Raw genomic sequence first — 17,948 nt, forward strand, 5'->3', positions numbered from 1 at the left:
CACGATCCCGGTGTAGTCTGTCCGGTGAATGTCGAGCAGAACCAGATTTGTCCCTCAGGCAGCGTCTGTTATTGATCTCTGACGTGAATATTACGATCCATACCGCACTTGAACGGACATTAAGATGCCACTGTTGGTGTACAGCCCGTAAACTAAGGTAATATAATTAAGACTTGACACTGACAGCTTCTTATATATTCTGAATTACTGTATTAGTGTCACCTGTTACACCTATTTATATTTTTCAGTTGTGTGACTGTATTACATACAGTACATATGCACACACAAATTCCTGAATATTAGTACACTTTATGTATTGTATTTGATTTTCTTCAGACTTTATAGTTTTTTGTTGCCCTGTTAGATTAAATGTGTGTGAATGATGGGGTGGCACAATGAGTAGTGCTGCTGTCTCAGTGCCTGGATGATGCGAGAGCACATGGGTTTGATCCCCGCTCAGTCTGTGTGGCGTTTGCATGTCCTCCCCGTGTCTGCGTGGGTTTCCTCCGGGTGCTCTGGTTTCCTCCCACAGTCCAAAGACATGCTATTCAGGTTCACCTATAGTGTGTGAGTGACAGAGAGCATGTGTGTGTGTTCCACTGATGTATGGATGAGTTACCCAGTATAAGTAGTGTATCTAGCAGTGTAAGTTACTGCGGTGAATAAGGTATGTGGGCTGGTAACACTACGTAGAGTTCATTGGAAGTTGCTCTGGAGGAAAGCGTCTGCTAAATAAATGTAAATGAGCATCCACCTCATCAAATGCCTGGCATGTGCAAACGTATCTGGCTACTGAAGCGTCGTCTCATTTGAACCCATGACCTTGGAGCTAGGAGGTGGCAGCATTAACCGTTTAAGCACCATTACCCCGCCATTATGTTCCCATTAGACCGCTGTTAGACTGCAACAAATCAGCAGTCGTGACCAGCCGTTACACACCTGTGCTCTTACATGCGGTGCCGTCCGTCAATGTGCTGAACATCACAAGCAGCCTCCAGACTATTTGAGGGTTGCATTTAGAGCGAGAAGCAACCTGTTTTTTGCTAAAATGCACCATAAAGCACCAGGGTGTTTGGAGGCACCTTGTCTTAATGTCGCCTCGACTCATCCGCGCCACCGTCCAGTGATGCTCATCAAGGCAGTCTGCAGGTTCTCGCACCCCTGGCAGCTGTGCAGGCAAGTCGACTCCTCTGCACATCGGACCCTGGATCCATCCCCCTGCGGGTGACCACTGCAAGTCAAGAGCCATGAAGTTCAAAATTTTAGGCATCTTAACCTTTCACCAGCGAGAGCAGACTCCAGTGGACCGAAAGCCAGTTCAGACGGACATTAAAAAAAAAAATAGAGCAAGGTAGGGCAAGACTGAGGAACCCAGCGACCGCATGGATGCGAGGCCTGGAGATGGACCGCTGCACCTGCCACCACTGCTGACAGCAGGAAACCGTGACACAGCAACGCAACACAGGTGCAGCTCTGTTCTACCAGAGCATCAGACACCCCGAAAAGATGCCTGAAAACTTTCAACGAGGTGCCAAAGTGCACCTTCCTTGAGGGTGAGCGCGGGGACGAGACAGTTCGCTGCCGATGAAACAGCAGTCCCTCGTCGTGAAGTCACTGCGCAGCGCTGTCCAAAGGTGTAAAGCAATTACTCGGCAGACAATCGATTCCCCATGGAGCGCGCTGACCTGTCCACTGCTGTAGCAGAGAATAAGGCCTTCCTCTTAATGCATTGATTTCCTGCTCAAAGCAAATGAACTGTTAATGCTCTATATGAAGAATCGCTTGGATGCCTGAACTGCGGGATTTGTAACGCACAGCAGTTTTTGAATGCCACCACAGTGGAAGGGGACCTTTGAAGACAATTGTCAAATATGCTTTATTACGGAACATAAATGACTTCCCTTTAGGTGCCTCGACATGCAATCTCTTGTAAATACCGTTTTTTCATTGAAGTTTCTAAATATACAGAACTGTGCTAAAGTTTTAGACACTTGGTTGGGGGGAAAAAAGCTGTAAAATGAGTGCTTCCAAAAAGAATGCTCTTAATTAATAAACTTCCTACAAATTTAGTAACCATCCATCATGAACAGTTGCTTGGTGCGGCGGGCTTGGTAGGGTCCCGCTCTCTGGCAGGTCTGAAGTTCGAGCCCTGCTTGAGGTGCCTTGAGGTTGACTGGCATCCTGTCCTGGGTGTGTCCCCTCCCCCTCCAGCCTTGCGCCCTGTGTTGCTGGGTTTGGCTCCAGTTCACTGCATCCCACTTGGGATAAGTGGTTTCAGACTGTGTGTGTGTGTACTTTCTTTAACAACATACAAAACCCTTACTGTAATACTGTAACTTTTTGCAAAAGGAATGCTTGGAAGTCTAAAATATGCTCTTTCCCATTGACACTAATGCAGAAGACATTGAATAACCGTCTAAAACATTTTTGTGAAACATCTAAGTGCCTAAGACTTTTGCACAGTACCGTATTTGATATATTTCATCTGCTAACCTTCACTGCTTACAACTGGCAGTAGAAGGCAAATCATATAAGATGTGATCAAAAATCGTCAATGTCGATTGGCCATTTGAAGGGTCAAGAAAGAGCACCAAACAGGGCTGCTGGGATACTGGTTTTCACTCCTGGATCGAAGGCTCAATAACCCAGGACCCGTTGAGCCAATCAAGGCCAAAGGCACAATCAGTTCTCGTCAAGCCTCAGAGAACACGTCTCTACAATCTGTGTGTGGGATGTGTGGCCAAAGGCGACCACCTTTTTAAATTGGTGCCCACCGGCTGCAGGGTAAATAAAACCAGTCTGGTGGTTCCATCCACAGACTGCAAGTATGTGTCGTCAAGCATCTTGTGGAGCACAGCTGTGCGGTGGTGGGAGGTTGCAGGTGAAGAATGGAGGGGGCGGTTGCTTCGTTATAGCAAGTGAGCACAGCAAAATACACTGAATGTGCTCCACAGATTTACACAGGAGAAAAAAAAAACGTATTGGCATCAGGTGCAAGGGATTCTTCTAGGCAAAGCCTTATGCTATCCAGTGGACTCTGTTGCGAGACCATAATGGCATCACATAATTCTTTTAGATGAGCGTTTCATTTCTCATCCAGCCTTTCCTCAAGGAAACCGAAAGGACGCCCTACAAAAAATGGTCTTCACGTAGAGGAGTCATGCTATTCCTCGTGGGCCACCTTCCTAGAACAATGAACTGGAGACGACTGTTGGCCAAGATATTGGGTCATTTGACTTACTTGATTCTGAGCGATGGCTCCAGCTGCAGGGCAGCTCCACTCATGGGTAGGTAGTGTCAAAGGTCATTGATCTTTCTACTAGTGCTGGATTCACGCAAGTCGGTCAACTTAGGTGTTTTCATTGTTGCCAAAAGATGAGAATGAGCTTCTTCTGTCACCTCTGACATACAGTGCTTACAAAATGTGTTTGAGTGAGAGATGTGATGGATACGACGGTGTTCCCGTCAGGACCTTTCTTCCCCCTTTTCTATTTTTATTCACCTTTAGGGGCCAAGTAAGCCTTCCTCTAGGTTTGCTTGAGCAGAAACAATAAGAATAGATAGAAGCATCCAGAAAAGATAATTACACCAATGGTTCTACGTATGGCCGTGTTGGGGAGGGCGGCGAGGTGTTCAGAAATTAGAGCCATCAAAAAGCACAGTCTTCTCTTTGCTCTTGTAGACACCAACTTGGAAAGTTGCTGCGCTTCAGCACCAGCCTCAAGTTAACAATTAACCAACCAGCGCCGGCTTTGTTTCATAGCAACAGCCCTCATTAAGGGCTTCCTCGTCAGGTTCTAAATTCAGCGGTGTGCCCTTGGGGTGGGCAGACAGCGCTGAGACATCGAACACTGACAACATGAAGAAATTAAAAAAGGGAAAGATGGAGCGATTGCACGACGGATACAACCGAGCCACGGAAGGGCAAATCCTTATGAAAAGAATATACAGATAAACCAAATGCGGAAGGAGTCGTGTCATTTTGGACTCGATACCGAAGAAGGCTGGATCGATCTTGAAGCCATACGCTTGTGTCGATGGTGCCGAAGGTGTTTCCACCAAAGTCAAGTTCGGTTTGATACATATCTCCACCTTATTTGTGAAACACTTCCCTCAATTTATTGGCTTCTCTCACTCTCATTTTCAGAATTTGTTTTTAAAACTTCCGCTTCAATTGTTTCCTAATGCAACTTTTATGCAAAACGCATTAGTACCAGGCACACATCTATGAATTCATATTCATTACATTTTGTGTTCGTTAACAGTAACTTAGACCAGAGTTCAACTGCAACCCTGGGGACCCAAGGGAATGTACACTTTTACTGTAGCCTAACTGCGAAAACACCTAGCAGAAGTAATCGCGGGCTTGTTGGTTAGGCCGCTAGTCGGATCATTTGTGCTGCTGCTGAGCATCTAAAAGAATTCCTGAAGTCCCAGGAAATAGGATAGAAAACCACTGACTGAGACCCCCTATCTTGATTGCATGGTGCTAAAGCAGGGATCATACAGAACAATTAATTTCGTGAGTCTGGTCTCCCGCAGGGACCACTAATGAGGTGCAGGGCGATCTATTTATGCATGTTCGATGTTTCATGGGCTGAAATGTTCAACATGTTGCCATCGTATCTCGAGGGAATGCAGAAGACCAGGCCCTCGTCCAAAGCTGCTGAGATGACTTGCGGGCTAATTGGTTGCTAATGTGGCCCAAGCTGCATGTGCCATCGCTGTAGACGGCTGGTACCCTCCACGCTGCTATACATGTATTCCGTAGCGTTACCGACCTGCCGTTCTCGCTTACCTGTTGCTTTGTCTTCAGTCATGCGACAGCAAAAGAATTTACCTAGCAGTCCATCATTTGGTGCTTGGCTCTTGAGTCGAGGCACATTCATCACGAGACGAAACCTCAACCTAATGGAGCAAGCGCCTCTCCACTCTTTACATCTACAGAAGATCCGTCACAGCCAATTGGGCGTCCTTGGTGGCTCCCCGCTTTGTTTTTGCCTCTTCTGATCTGTCATCTTCCGCAGCTCGCGCGTCCTCATCCTGGGAGCTTCATCCTTTCTGCACCATAGCGGATGTCGAAACACGTCGGACGGGTTTAGGAATATACATGTGAGTGACTGTTCGTTCGTTCTTGGAAGAGCCTCTTGTGATCATGTTTGTTTTTAAGATGGTAGCTGCTATATTGATGACTAAATAATGCATCATTTTTGGTGTGAGGATTTTGTCTCATGCAGGGAAACACCAGGTTCCCCACCATCCCAGTGTCCAACCAATCCAGCAGCTGTGTGGTTATACCTGATCAGCAGATTGACAAGTCAAAGGTTCACTTGGCGGCAGCTGCCTGGTGATGACTGGGCAAGGAGGATGTTGCCCTCCACTAGAGCCTAGGTAGGGACTGAACGCAGCTTGGTCAAGACATGATGAGAATCAGCATCCAGTTCACGTTAGCTTTGCCAAAATTGGCTCCCTTCCATATAAAACATTTCAGCTCAGGGTGGCCTTTTCTCTGCACACAGTGTTCTACTCTTTTCAGTAAGGAATTAAAAATAATCGTTAAACTCTTTCAGTTGGGCTAAAGTTCTCAACCAGTCCCAGTGAAGCCATGTAGGATCACCTTCATAGCAACAGATGGTGAAGGACTCTGTCGCCCCTACAGACACCTGTCCCAGGGGATATCCATCTCAGCCTCCTGTCTTTTCCCCCAGTGACCTGTGAACTGGGTCTCTGGGGCCCAGATCAGCAGCAGTGAGTCAGACAACAGCTTTTACAAGTGAGTGTGTGAGACGGTCAGCAGTGCTTGTCAGAATCACTGGTGTGCAGTGTAAATAATGGAAGTGTTCCGCTGCTGAGTTATTATTTATTAACATTTATCTGACACCATTGTTCAAGGTGACTTACAGCGTCAGACAACCAACTTTATAATGATTTACAGAAGGTGGTGTATTGGTTCGAGCTGCCACCTCCGGACTCTGTGCTTTTAGGTTCAAATCCCACGTCCTGCTGTAATGCCCTTGAGAGAACTTACTCTAAAATTGCTCCAGTACGAATTACGCAGCTGTGTAACTGGGGGAAATCATTCAGTGTAATTTAAATTTACACCCAGTGAAATGTAAATCTATTTATACACAGCAGGATAGTTTTCACTATACCAGCGCAGGGTAAATACCTTGATCAAGGGCGCTGCAGCACGAGGGGATTCGAACCAAGAGCTAATAACGCAACAGCCCGGATCACTGCTGGGGACCCTCTGATTTTAAGATGATAATTAACTTTAAAAATCCGTACAACAAAACACTTTGTATGCCCTTTCTATTATTTACTCTACTTTAACTGTTACAGTACCCTCCAACCCCGACACGCGCGCGCCTTATTAATGCATCATTTTGCCACAGGAGCTCAGCGCATTTCATTCTGATTGGTCCAACTTGTGCATGTGTGATGTATCATTAATTTCGAGTTTAATGCCTTGAATTTCCGTTTGAAATTAAAGAAGAAAAGGAGTAAAAATAAGATGCTTAAGGATGCGGGCGAACGCAGGGAGGGGGCGTGACTGCATCAGGGCGAGGGAGGGGTCAGCTGGAGTGGAGGGAGGGTGGCTGGGTGGGTGGAGGGTGTATGTGTATGTGTGTGTGTGTGTGTGTCTGCGCGCGCGCGCTTGCTTGCTTGCGTGCGTGCGCGCTTCGTGTGTGTGTGTGTGTGTGTGTGTGTGTATGGGGGGTATCGATGACATCACCCCCCCGGCTCCCACCCGAGCCAGCTGTGGTTTCTAGCAGCCGGGCTGAGAGGCGCTCCTGTGGCTCCGCACGCACAGCGCACCGCCGCCGTCGGGGGGGATTTTAAACCGCATTGTGCGCGAGACAGCGCGCGGCAGCCTGGATCTGTGGCACAGCGCATTATCGCCGGGATTATTACACTTGATCGATGCTTTTTTCTTCTTTTTTTTTTTTTTTTTTTTTAAAAAAATAAAAAACCCACGATAAGGCGACCTAAGTAGAAATGTGTATTTGCACCACGCCGGTGACTATAAAGGAAGAGCCTTGACGACAAAGGTAAGGAGCATCTTGTGCAGCTCGGGGTGGGATGCTCGCGCGAGATACACACACAGCGCGCATCTGATCATTGTTTCCTTCTGGCCACCGATCGCAACCCCTCCGCCCGTGGATGGGTGCTGCTTACCCCCGTGCTCAGGAGGGCGGCGTGCTAACGGCAAAAAAATATATATATGAGGCTAATACTCGCGAAATGGGAAAAAGAGGGGTGTCCCCGCGCGCAGCTCGCTGGATCCGCACAGAACGTCTTTCGGCAGATGAATGATCGGGGGCTTTAGGGCTAAAACTTGCCCCGACAGCCCTGCCGATGATTCCTCCGCCGACGATGCCCCCCGCCCGAGCTCCGCCGCCGTCTCATTGTTCCCTGGCAAAAAAAAAAGACGCTCGAGACCCCGCACGAGACGAACGCGCCGCCCCGAGACCCGCCGCGCGCTTTCAAACGTAACATCGCCGGTTCCACACAATTCAATTGTTGTCCAGAGATGCTGCTCGATAACTGCTCCTGCTGCTGTTCCCCCTCAAAGTCCGAAATGCACCGAACGGTTCGCTAAGTTTAGAGGAAACTTGCGCTTCTGTCTCTCAGAATGTATTGGAAATACTTTATTAATACAGTAGTACTGAGTAATACTTATTGGGCTGCAGCGGCTGCCTTGTGCTGCTGCTGCTGATCGAATAACAGCCTCAGAAGTAAGAGCCTCTTCTCCCGCCTTCAGGTGTCATTATGTCGCTGTTTTACTGCTGCTCCCTGGTTATGACAACTTTTCTGTAATAAATCCTAAGGGCTCCAGAGTCCCTGCTTTTACGCAGCTTGGATATTAATATTAATTTACACATCATTCAGTGTTCTTGGTCTTTCCGATTCTTTCGGTGGGCTTATGGGTAAATTTATTGTTCTGCATGATGATGAAGCGCACGTTTGTTCCTTCTCTCTCCGTCCCCTTCGGTGGCTCGTTGCGCTGGAAACGCGGAGTCCTTCTGTGGTCGAATCCCTCAAGTTGAAACGGCGCCTTTGTGCTTCTCCGCTGTGACGCTCCGCCGCTGCGCACGTGCCGCGCACTCCAGCGTCCACTCGACGCGAGTGTCTCCATCGCATCGCAACCGCAGTGTTTTATTCTATTATTCTTCTATAGACTATTTGCATTTATTTCTTGGCCGGGTGCCAGACGCGCGGGTCCGAGCGCCGATCTGCAAGGCGCCGGGGACGCGCAGTGCTTCGCGCGGACGGCACGTGCACTTTTCTCATTCTTTCATCTTAATGCATTTGTTTCTCTTATTAATATCTGAATATATATACGGATCGCAATCAGTTAAATGATTTCTCCACGCACGATGGATCCGTTGGGAGGGTTTGTGGGTGGGTGTGGGTGTGCGTGTGGGGCCACACGTTTTCCTCATCCGTACCCATTGCCTGCCACGCCTTTAAATGGTACTATTACGCAAAGCTGTGGAGAAGAGACCCGGCTGCGCGTGGCTCTGTCCGACGTGGGGGGCATCGGGCGTTTGTCAGGGGTCTGTGTCCCTGTGCGCCCCTGGGTGTCCAAATGCGCAACGGCTCCGCGGAGCGCAGGGAGAATCCTGTCTGAAATAAAGTGGAGCTTTCCTGAGATCAGGCATTCATAAGGACCTGTTTCTCAGAGACTGAGGAGTTAGTGTGTATATATATGTGTGTGTGTGGAGGAGGCACAACCTGGGAAGAGTTATTTTATTTCATCATAATGACCCAGCAGGAATGCAGCTTGGACCCTTTGCATGGAGGTGAGTGAATGGCGATGGTGGATGTGATGTGGTATCTGCGGCCACATTTGGACTGTGTCCACTGTAGTGGACATCTGATCCCTCTCATTCAAACAGCCCATGTTCAGCATTGAAACAGTGACAACACCCGTTCCTTCACCATTTCATATAGTCTGTTAATCATTTAAAGCCTCAGTTCTTAGTGTGTAATTAAGATTATTAATTACGAGCTGTTACAGGTGCTGTTTTTGCCGCTTTATGACGTCATGCAGAAATATTGTACCTTTCAACTTGTGCAAAGAGTATTACATTTAGGGGTAGAAATGACTCCAGATTGAGTGTAATGTCCCACTGATACCTCGGGGGTTGTGTGGAGAAACGTGCCCCCACACACACGCACACACCCACAGACGCACACAAGTACAGGCCAGGTTATTTTAACACATTCTGAGTGCTGAGATGCTTACGTATTACTATACACGGTAGATATAAGGCACAGTATCTAAGGTCCACGTTATGAGTTCTTTAAATTATGACACCGGTGAAGGTGGGTGACGTGGAATTTATTCTGGTGAAGGTGCTGTACTGTCTTCCAGTCTACACCTCTTCCTAGTCTTTCTTTACATTGTCTTTTTGTATATATGTTCCAGTTTTAGGCGTGTGTGTATGTGCGTGTATGGATAATTGTTCCATCCGTTCTTTGCATGTCTCCAGGGATCGAGACATGCCTCAAGCTCCTATCTCCAGTCTGTCATAAAGAAAATCTGCATCCGCAATGATCGTGCCATCATTACCAGTATAAATGGCTGCAGCGATGCCGGGGGGAAATGATAGAAAGTTTTAGGATTTTCGACCACAATTTTTCTTTCTTTATTTCTTTATTTATTTACCTTTTCTTCTTGCTGCTGATGTATGTGACGTCTCCTGGCAGCACATCTGTGGAGAAATGTCACTGTCTAGAAACGGTGTGGACCTGAACACGCTGAAGGCCAGCAGATGGATGTCCTTCTGATGTGAGACAGTGACCATCCTTTCACAGCAGTATCTTCCCTTATTAATGTTATACGGTCAGAAATGTCCTGTTACGTTTGCAAATTGCACATTTCAAGGAGAGCTGGTGGCGGCCGTGTGTGGGTTTTTTTTTTTTTTAAAGCCCTTCTCTCCGACCACACGCAGATTTGACCTTCCGATATCAAATACGAGGGACTGTTCCCTTTTCTGAGCCCCACTGCTGCACTTCTCTGCCATCAGCTCAAACAAATGAAAACGAATACGCTGCCCCGGTAATTAAGCGGTAACGCCTCTCTAAATTTGTTGCAGAAAGAGAATCCCAAACCACTTTGTGGTTGCATTCGATAGCCCCACCGCCCACCCCCCCGGCAGCCGTCCGCCACAGCAGTCAAGCAGAGGTTGTAGGTAGAGTAACTGCAGCCCTCGGGGGTGGGGCGGTGTTGGTTGGCCTCGGCTGGGTGTGTTTCTGAGTTAGACCCCCCCCCAGGCCCCCTTCTGTCCCTCTCCCCACTTTCACAGACTGGTAGGAGTGTGAGTCACCTGTAGGGCCTTCACACTTCTCCAGTATATATTAGCAGCTGCAGGAGAAATCCAAAAAAAAGGAGAAAGTGAGAGGTTTGACGGGGGGGAGGGCACTGCCGTAAAGTAATATTGTGGTATTGAATGAATATTATATCATTACTGTGTTAAGAAATGTTGTTGCTTTTTTAATTTTCATTTCATGTTTGCCATCAATCAGGAGTATTTTCATTTGTGTGGAAGTCCATCTCTCTAGAAATTCCAGGGGGAATTTTTTTTTGGGGGGGGGCTGATTAAAGAATCCACAGATCGTGACGACGTCAAACGCCGCTCCCTGAACTGCACGGACGCAACGTGTTATCCAGTCACGTGACCGTTGTGTCAAGTAGACTTTCCTTAAGATGACGTAGGCGCTACCGGAGCACGGCAGCGAAAGAGTCCGCAGTGCCAGGAAGATGCAGAACCTATAATGAAAAAGAAAAAAAAAAAAATCTCCGCCTCATCGCTGCCAGATAGTTTACATAATACATTCGCTGTATGAAGCTACAGCCATATGGTATCTCTCAAAGAAGAGCCATTTTAGGAATATCCACAGAGGGTGCATAAAATGAACAGGGCGGTCATTTGGAGATGCGCACGCCTTTCCGTCGACCCCGAAAACCCAAGAGCTGCCTGCTAAAGGATGCCGTCAGGGTGCTGGAGTTAAAGGCAACCTTGGCTTTTGCGTCTCGTAAAGGCCACGCCCCCGGAGCGGTTTGCACCGTGACCCTGTCCTCTGCAGCTCGTAAAAGTTTTCGCCGTGCTTTAGCTCCAAGTGCAGAGGTCCGACAGCTTAATGGCTTTGACGTGTCCTGCTCTCGCACCGGGGATCTGCGCCGATGGATGGTTATATTGACTGGCAAGATGTGTTAAGGCTTTCCTGTACCCAGGGAGGAGAGTCGAGCACATTGTCTTATCTTGGAATTAGATTTCCCAAAAGCTTTTTTTTTTTCCTTTGAAGAAATGGATTGAAAGTCGACGGTAAATGGCAAAGGCAATATTTTTGGCCGGGAAATCCCATAAGCCTTCAGCTGAGGCCGATGTCGGCAGAAAAATTGTAATGGAGAGCAAGGTGGCGAGGGCTTAGAGGTCCCCCTTTTCACAGTTCGACTACAAATCGATAAGGAGAGGGCGAGAAAATCGCACCACGTGATAGTACAGTAGCAGTCAAAAGTTTGAGCACGCTTATGCAACCTAGACGGAAGAGCGGCATCTCATTTCCTCCTCCAACCTGTTAACTAAATGCCTGCTAAACAACTAGTTTCCAGTGGCTCTACCAGACATCAAAAAGTTCGTCCTGGTGGACGTGCATTCGGAGTTCATTGACCCAGTGAGATCACGACGCCCTCGGTTGAAATGCTTCACCTCGGATCCTCTTAATGAGTTACAATGTTCAATAATGAGGGGAAAAACATTACAAATAGTTTTTTTTTGGTCCTTTTTTCTCTCCTGAATTATTTAATACCATAATTTTTCCTCCTCACCCACAGCCCACCCCCACTCACACCCCACGCGCACATATTCCACTAATCATGCAGTTTGCCACTGGATCTGTTTGTGCTCCAGATGAAAGCCTCCACTGTTTTCATTTCTGGAATTGAATCACTCCGAGTGTAGCAGTCAGCCGCTTGATGAGATTGCTGATGAATGAGGCTCGCTGTCTGAGACCCGAGTACTTAGCTAATTGAGAATTTGCTAATTGTGGAGAAACATCTAGAAAGCGGTGCTCAAAAGTAGCAAGAAAAAAAAAAAACAACAGTTCCACTCGAAGGTCTTTTGTAGTGAGATAAAGGCTGAAAAAGCTGGTCACGCTCTTGTTTTTTTACTCGTCATAGTGATGAAGAGGTTTAAAAACAATGAAAGCAGATGGGAAGGGTGAGTGGCTGGATGGATTACTGACGATGGATGATGCATAAATGGTGGATGGAGGATGCATTGCAGTACAGATGATTGATAGAACATGAACATGCAGCGGAGACATTGACATGAAGAACCGATAGATATGCAGATGGTGACTGGCTGATGTGTACACTCAGTCATCCATTATCAATAACTGTTCACCCATTGCAGGATCACGGTGGTTCAGAGTCTGTTCCGGAAACGTAGGACGTCGGTCCATCATAGGACAATCTCTCACGCACATCAAGGGCGATTTAGTCACCAGTCCACCTGGACCTTTGGAGGAAACTGGAGGAATTCAAGCCCACAGCGCAGGAGTTGCCCTTGAAATATAAATATATTGTCTAAATTGTGGGTGGTGACAATCATATGATGCACAGGGGAGATATATAGTATGTATGTTGTTGGGTGCTGGTGAATATGTAATGATATGCAGTAATTTACTCTGGTGTTGGTGAACATGTGACTGTGTAGATATTAAATGTATGTAGCGATTGGTTGGTAGGGTGATTGTGGAAGGGTTGGTTAACTTGAAAATAGAGAATAGAGAAAGCAGGCTGGACGGCCTTCCTTAGTGCCAGAGATTTTTAAAAAGGCTGCTTGTAATCACTATTTATGTCCACAGAGCTGTTGGCAGGAGCTTTTTGGAAGTGACAGCGATTTCAAGGAAATGTGCTGTATGTTGAATCAGTCTAGCACTGGCTGCTTATTTTTTTCATGAAATCACATCCAAATCCCTGCATTTTCTTCATTGTACACAAGACATCCCAATTTACTTCAGGTTAAACTGCGTGCTAATGTTGCTGTTCGCAAAAGATAACAGATCAGAGTGCAAGGTACAAATTTAATTAGAGCCAAACAATTTTCTCCCACTTTGCCCTGCCTCGTAGCAGTTGTTGTATTTGTCCACTGACATTGATTCCGGGTTTCTCGTAATTATTTTGCCTCGGCTTGATTAATGGCCTAATGGTTCTACAGTGGAAAGTGCTTATGGCATGCCAGGGCATTCTGGGTCGAGGGCGACCCTTGGAATGCTTTAAAAAAAAAAAAAAAAGGGGGGGGGGGGGAATTTGCAAAGGCCCCTTATTTGACTTCATTCAACATCAAGGTTCATTAGGCTGAATTACAGGGCAAATGAAAACCAAAACAGCCACAGCTGTAGAGCGGGGTATGCTGGAAACTGGAAGGATAATCTCTGAAGGGTACGAGGATGCAGAGGTTGCATTAGGTGTAGAGCAGAAGTGAATGAAGGTCTAGAACTATGACGGAAGGCAATATAGAGCGTTAATAGAGTAGGGCAATATTGGACAAGGGTGTAGACAACTAATCGAATAGGGTGTACAGAATTACTGGACTAGGTTGTAGGACAATATTGGACACATGGAGCGTAATCAATGTGGACATCCTTTGTTCATGAAGGCAGGGTTAAGCTGGATAAAATTGTCGTCGATGCAGATGAACGTGGGTCATACACGGGGCTCCCGTGACTTCACCCCATCAGATGGAGAGGCAACAACATCCATCCTTCTTGCGTGAAAAATACAGAGTTGCTCTCGTTCCACCCTGGATGAGCTTTTCTTGGGTAAAAGCAGGAGAAGAGGTGAGTAGGGAGCGGCTCACAGGGTCTGACATCTGGGACTGTGGAAAGAGGCGAACGGGACACAGCCTCGAGAACTTCTAAGCAGCAAACGCCGTTTATCTAGTTCAGTGTGGAAAAAACAAGAAGTAATAACATATCAACGCTTTGATGCATTGTCCTTTCGATTTCTCATAGCAAAATTAGATTATTTATGGGTTTATTCATGCCCCAGACGGCCTGGTTCCTGCAGCGTTTGGTTCCGCCAATGTGCTCCTTGGTGTTCGATGCACATTTCTTCGCTTCTACTACCAAGCAGCTGCAGGGCTTCGAGGGAGAGAGAGCCGTATGGCGTCTAGTTAAATGTAATTTATGTCTGCTGTCGCTCTACTGGGTGAGGAGGACATGACAAACTGCTGGTTGTTTATTACCCCCAGCTAAGTGCTCACAGGCTGCTTCCAAAGCCAGTCGCTACTGGGTAATGCATGTCCTTGAAGGCAATGGAGAAGGTCAAAAGAAGACCCGCTGACCCTAGTAAGATCATCTTCTAGTCATCCAAATATTCTCTTCAGATTTCACTGTATCAGTAGCCAAAAATATACAGCATACCACAAGGTCAATATAGAAGTCGTCACTGTCTTCCTACACCGTGTCGTTAACTCTACTCAACAAAGCTCTAAGTGGTGCTACATGTGGACCACCACCTGTCTGGCTAGGGTGTGTGTTTGGCTGGCATGTGTTGATCATTGTAGTGGAACAATTCCCAGAAATCTGTGTCCAATGGGTGACTGAATGTTTAGTCACATACATTTTATTTTAAGTTCAAGCTGTGCCGACCAATCCCCAAGATTCTCTCGGCATGTCCTGAAAATGATGTTCCAGCATCTAATGGGGCTCGGATGTCCCTTCACCGCAAAGACCAGCTTTCCCCAGCACATGAGCGGTAGAAGTAAAAAGTGAATTGAACATCAAATGAGAAGACATGCACATCTGGGCAACACTTGCATGGGATGAACTGGACAGAAGGGTGAAAGCAAAGCAACCCACAAGTGTCCTACATCTCTAGGACCTGCTGCTGAAGATCTGGATTTCCAGATTAAACTCGTTTACCGAACACCTTGTGAACAAAACCCGGACTCTCACGTTTCACAGGTACTGTGCTCTGACTTCAGTTAATAATGGCAGCAGTGAGCCTCTTTACTGGCTGATTGGTAGGGTAGCTGAAATCCAGCTCAACATTGATGCTTTTGATTCTGGTGATGGTGGCAAAACAAATGCATTTCTTAGAAACATATTGGCCCTGTTGGAAAACCATAACTTCTAGCGGTAATGAAGCGAGCACCAAGCGGGTCTTCAGGTAATTTTAGTGTTGGGGAGGCAAAGTCATGCTTTTCAGTCTGCTGGGAGAAGCTGCCGTCGCTGTAGAGCTGCCTCCTGTCTTGAAGGCCATGGCCACACTTTGGTTGCCTTGAACTACCTTTCATGTCAAGGAATCCCTTTAGCTTGGCCTAGTTAGTACTGGAGTCGAAAAATGGGGTCAAGTTGACGAGGGGGTGGTGTGTCCATTACCTCAACCGTGTGGTGAAGGGGATTACTGTAGAGCCAAACTCGTACGCGCCAACCCTTTAATTCCACAGTGAAAAGGAACAACACATGATTGACTTTTGGTTGGCTTAGATTTTTCATCCATCTGCCTAATGTAAACTCATCTTGCGATACCAGCTTTGTGGCTGCTGGCATATAAGGATGAAGTTTGCATAATTTACACCATCTGTCAAACGTGCAAGATTCTTACACTGCAAAATATTCATGCGTGTCTTACCTTGAGGGAAATTCTTCTGTAATTCAGTAAATTATATTGTTACATGGTATTTCTAAAAAAAAAAGAGTGTGTGTGTTTCCCCTCTCTACCAACACTAGTGCACAAACCAATCTTCAACAGCTTCATCTTCTCCTTCCCCAAGTTGGCTATCTTTTCCCAAATGATAACTGGCATCCAATTTCATTGCCTTCGGTCTTTATGCAGGCAACATGTGTTCTTAAAAAGTGTTTTTGCGATGAGCCTCAGGAACAGGAATTATCCACAAATCACGCTGGTTTGTGTTCAATACAAAATTGACCCAATGTCTGGCCATGAAGTGCTTCTTCTTGTGAACGCGTATATATTGTCGTGACCCAAGACCTGCTGTCTTCCAAAATGGTTGCAAGCATAATGGGAGCAATCTAGCCAAGATTTGCTCTGTCTGCGTGTGCGTGTGTGTGTTTGACCCCCTTTCTTTTGACAAACCTGGCGTAATTTATGGCTGTTTGTAAAAGCTCCAAGGCAATCCACTTGAGGCTTACGCTCTCCGTGATGAGCTACAGCCTCCATAGATCAAACCGGTTTGTTTGTCTTTAACCGTTTCCAGCTGTTTTCCATGCGTTTCTTCTCGAAGGCTTTACCATGTGCCGAATTTCAAAGGCGCCGTGATGATGGCGAGGAAGCTGAGCGGCAAGACCCAGGCAAAATGCTGTGAGAGGCAACGTGTTCTGGACAAGGTGACGCAAAGGGCGAGAACCTGCTATGACCAAGGGATTTCGTAGTGAGCTCTCGATGAGATCAGCAGATGTGCTACAGAGTGACAACTTTCTCTGACACCATATTTACAGCTTATTGTTATATATTTAATTATTTTTCCATTCAATGGACCTTTTCCTCCTGCAACTTAGTGTTAAGCTGCTTACAATGACTTATCAATTTATACAGCAGGGTAATTTCTGCTGGATAAATTCAGGGTAAGCACCTTGCTCAAGGGCACTATAGCAGGAGGTGGAACCCGAGCCTGGGCCCTTAGAGAGCAAGACAGCAGCTCTAACCGCTAGGTGGTCGGTTAACCTTTGGATCTGTGGTTCATTTGCCAAATGCAAAAAAATCTCTATACAAATACTCAGGATTCCCAGATCCCTCTGAACTCATCTTCACCCAACTTACGGGTCATGGAGAAGCTGACATGGGCCAACAGGAGTCTCGCTCTCGTCCACTCAGTTCCATGTGAGCACTTGTGGGTGAAAGAGATGAAGCAAACTGGCAACATCTCCTCTCTTTCTATCTCGCTGTAGCCTGAGAAGGAAGAAGAAAACAGGAAAGGCATTAATGTTTAAATGAATGTGGCTTCACCCGGAGACTTGTGTCCATTAGTGCAAAGAATCTCTCAGAGAGAGAGAGAGAGAGAGAGAGAGAGAGAGAGAGAGCGAGAAATGGAAACAGGTGATGGAGAGGAGATGACAATGGATGTCACTTTGAGATACTTTCTATGCATAAAGGACGTGATTTTGTCCCCGGAAGCTGATTGTCATCTCTTGTGTGCTGAAGTTTCATGTTACTCCCCTAGATTCACCCTGTTTCGCCTCGGATTCTTTTCCACTTCCCCAAGGTCAGAGGTGACGTGGTGCCACTGTTTCGGCTATTGTAACGCTCTCATGTGCGTGCACAAACAAACACACACACACACACGCACACACACATCCAATGACATCATTGCCCTTGTTGTGACAGAGCTCATTTACTTGCACTGTGAACCTTCATCCAGTGCACGCATGAACCACGCTCTCTGGTAATGGCCATGGCGATGCTGGAATCGCTCTGACAAGCCTGAGTGTCACCTTGTGCCTCGAAGCATGATCGATCGTAAGGGCCTGCAGGTCCTGCTACTGTATGATGGAGATGCCATCCAGAGAGACCGCAATGGTCAATGGAGGTCTCGTCGATTGACCGGATCTCCTTTGGCTGTTACTTCTAATGCCAGTGGATCCTGTTCTGATTGTCCTATTTTTCAACAAGCATTCAGAATGAGAGGTCTTCTACTTTCCATTCCTTGCTGTTTTATGGCTCCATCACAAAAGGTTCCCGCAAATTGAAGGTTGTACTGTTTGGATTTAGAATAAGAAATCTTACTCCTGGAAGGGAAATTTTTCACACATTATTGAAATAAAAGGTTTATTTTTTTTTCTTCTCATAAAGTAAACATTGAACCTTTTGGTTGAGATTTATTCTCCACTCCTGATCTCCATTTTTTTTAGTCATCTGGGATGCTGATGTTGCCCTTTGCTGGCAAAGCTACCCTGAAGAGCTCCCTGAT

The 17,948-nt window shown here is 46.6% G+C and overlaps 1 protein-coding gene across 35 annotated transcripts in view; it reads left to right on the plus strand.

Moving 5' to 3' along the window:
- The window catches only part of LOC108921597 (receptor-type tyrosine-protein phosphatase S-like), a 182,902-nt gene that overhangs the window by 46,545 nt on the left and 118,409 nt on the right, over nt 1-17,948 (plus strand). For 17 of the 35 annotated variants that reach the window (XM_029249130.1, XM_029249132.1, XM_029249121.1 and 14 more), the window contains exon 1: nt 6,687-7,052. The exons of 1 other annotated variant lie outside the window; for it this stretch is intronic. The gene's annotated coding sequence lies outside the window, so the exon portion shown is untranslated. Of the gene's footprint in view, nt 1-6,685; nt 7,053-8,557; nt 8,808-17,948 lie in introns of those variants that run through there. 17 more of the 35 variants (XM_029249137.1, XM_029249142.1, XM_029249143.1 and 14 more) reach the window with 5 other exon arrangements.

The sequence above is a fragment of the Scleropages formosus genome, chromosome 25 (assembly GCF_900964775.1).
Source record: "Scleropages formosus chromosome 25, fSclFor1.1, whole genome shotgun sequence".
NCBI lineage: Eukaryota > Metazoa > Chordata > Actinopteri > Osteoglossiformes > Osteoglossidae > Scleropages > Scleropages formosus.